Source organism: Austrofundulus limnaeus, unplaced genomic scaffold (assembly GCF_001266775.1).
Source record: "Austrofundulus limnaeus strain Quisiro unplaced genomic scaffold, Austrofundulus_limnaeus-1.0 Scaffold126, whole genome shotgun sequence".
Classification (NCBI taxonomy): Eukaryota; Metazoa; Chordata; class Actinopteri; order Cyprinodontiformes; family Rivulidae; genus Austrofundulus; species Austrofundulus limnaeus.
Window position 1 is genome coordinate 32,262 of NW_013952528.1, and position 2,622 is coordinate 34,883.

Genomic DNA, 2,622 nt, shown 5'->3' on the forward strand with positions numbered 1-2,622 from the left:
CTGTTGATCCTTTTTAGCTATACAGAGTCAAGTAAATAAGGACAATCTGAATTTCCATACTGTATGTAACATTTCTATAGTTTTTTTGTCAAGCCCGCAATTTTGATGATATATGAGTTTTGATAAAAAAAAACTAATTAATAAAAATAACACTTTTTTATTTGCCTAGTAATAGGCATGCTAATTTCTTTCTTTTCTTCACTTCAGGTGCACTTGTCTCTGACCTTTCAAGACATTTCAGATGATATATTGAAGTGATAATAGCCACTTTAATAYTACTGTTTGTTACTAAGAGCATCTGAGTCAGCGGGGCATAGCTTCAAAGGCTTAATGAGGCAAAATAAATTGCCACACCAAGGAAAGATACAGCACTAATCACACAATTTACAGTGAGTGTCGGTCCAAAGTGGCCATGTTTGTTTGAAGTGTCAAGACATGAACWTGGGTCAAATCAAATTAGGGACATTGGGACCACATACATAAACAGATGAGAATGTGTGTYCCTATCAGTTTTGTGAATACAATTTCTTTTCTCCTCAATTCCATTTAAAAGCAGGATTCTGACATTGTCTTTCAGCAAATCTCTCAGCATTCAGCTGTTTCTTGGTTCATTTAGTTCCATGGGAACCATACTTAAGTGTAAGGTATRGTCATAGGTAATTACTCGGAGTCCCAATTTTATGACTCTGACCAAATAGTCAGCCATGCCACAGAGGAAACTATTGCAAATTCACTTTGCCTCATGGTGCCATTAGATTTTATGTGAAGAAAGTTACCAAGCCCCATTTAGAGCTTTTGTGAAGATCATTTATGTTTATAAGCTGGCAGAAATATACAAGGCTATACTGCATTCAGCATGTCACACTAGGTGCTGTGGACTATAAATCGGTGTCTGTGGAATGAAAATTACAGATGAGAGCTTACGATTTGTCCCTATACTTTTGATAATAATGGATTTTCAAGGACTATGCAGTAAACACATTTGATACTTTACAGTAACTTCTGAGACAGGAAAGAAAAGATAAAATAATATATTATTCCTTTTCAACGTGCAAAATTGACTTTGGCTTTTTGTTGCCTTCGACCAAAATTCCATAGTAGAGTTCTCATGGGTTCGAAACCATGTCAAACATGGCATTCTGAATAGAATAATTTTATAGAAAAGGATCTATCAACAGATCTTTGACATTTCAGAGAAGACCTTGAATCAGGTGCAGCAAGTTGACAGTTTGAGTCACAGGGAAAAAAAAATCTTGGCAGTGTCTTCATAGCTTTCAAAGCGTGAATATTTTGAATGTAATGGGTACAAGCTTCTCGATGTGGAATCTAAGGGGACCAYTGACGTTCAAAAAATATCTTAAGGTTTCACAATCAATGAAAGTGATCCTGACAGCAGRCYGGRCCTGTGAAAAGCTGTCAGGGATCTTGGATKATGTCTYCGYTTCTGRAAATGCACAAACTCAAGTRTTGGGGGAWATAAGTTGCAAACTRGACATGATTCTGACAAGAATTGYAGTTCAACAGCGTGCCCGTGAGGAGTAAGATTACACCTGGGTGAAGTTTCMGACGGAGAGAGGCGAGGAGGTGATGAGATTTGGAACAYWGGCATTTTCGCCATCACGGAGATGCAGTTAAGACTTAAAGCAGAGAGAAAATCAAGGCTGCTTGTCCCAAACAATTATGTTTRTCTTTGGATCACTGCAGCTGCTGACCTTGTYGGCAGTTATCAAAACTCCCCCGGAYGACAYGTGAGACAGAGGCTTGTCTCCCCATCCTCTACCCGTTTCACCCGTGGATGGATCAGTCTGGAGACAGAGAAAGTGATCTCTGGTGATTTGTACTTGGTTGATAACAACTTGTTTTTTGGACTCTGAAGGTCTTTGATTGGTTCCAGCACGGAGTATTACCCTGAAACGTCACCGGCTCTTTTGCATCCTACCCYGTAACATGTATTTGATCCCCACTCTCCTCCCTTCCTTAGCTGCCTTGCACGATATGTGAGTGTTTTTTAGCGTATGATCCTGTGTTTCTGTGTAAACATAGGATCAGAGTATTTTTAACTCATTTTTCCTATTGTGTGTATTCCAAGCTTTGTAAAGGTAGCACGAACCCAACTGGCTGCTGCATGACCTGAACACCTGTTACCCCATGTTTTTRTCATGTGTGTGTCTTCTTGMATGGGTGTTCTTAAATGTAATTTCATTGTGCAAACGATGACAATAAAGGCTTTCATCACCAACATCATATACTGTATGCTTGGTCAGGTAGCCGTCTGCATCCAGCTTCGGACGTGTCGGGTACCCCCCTCACATCTGTTTTTAATGAGATGAGGGGGGCTACAACTCCAAAATAGKCTCATCTCAAAAATCAATCACACAAGTACTAAGTTGTATCACACCAGTGTATTTATTAAACAATTGGAAATAATAAAGCAGTCATGTAGTGTTTTTATTTTTTGTACATACATTTTATTCTTCTGCAACTGAGAAGCAAATTTCTTCATGACTCTGGTTAAAGCCATGGATGTTTTAACCAGATTCTACTCTACTGAGAGCATGGTCAGTGAAGTGAGATGTAATGTTGTGAACCTGAGGAAAGTTTGGATTCTCCTCAGTGTTGAGA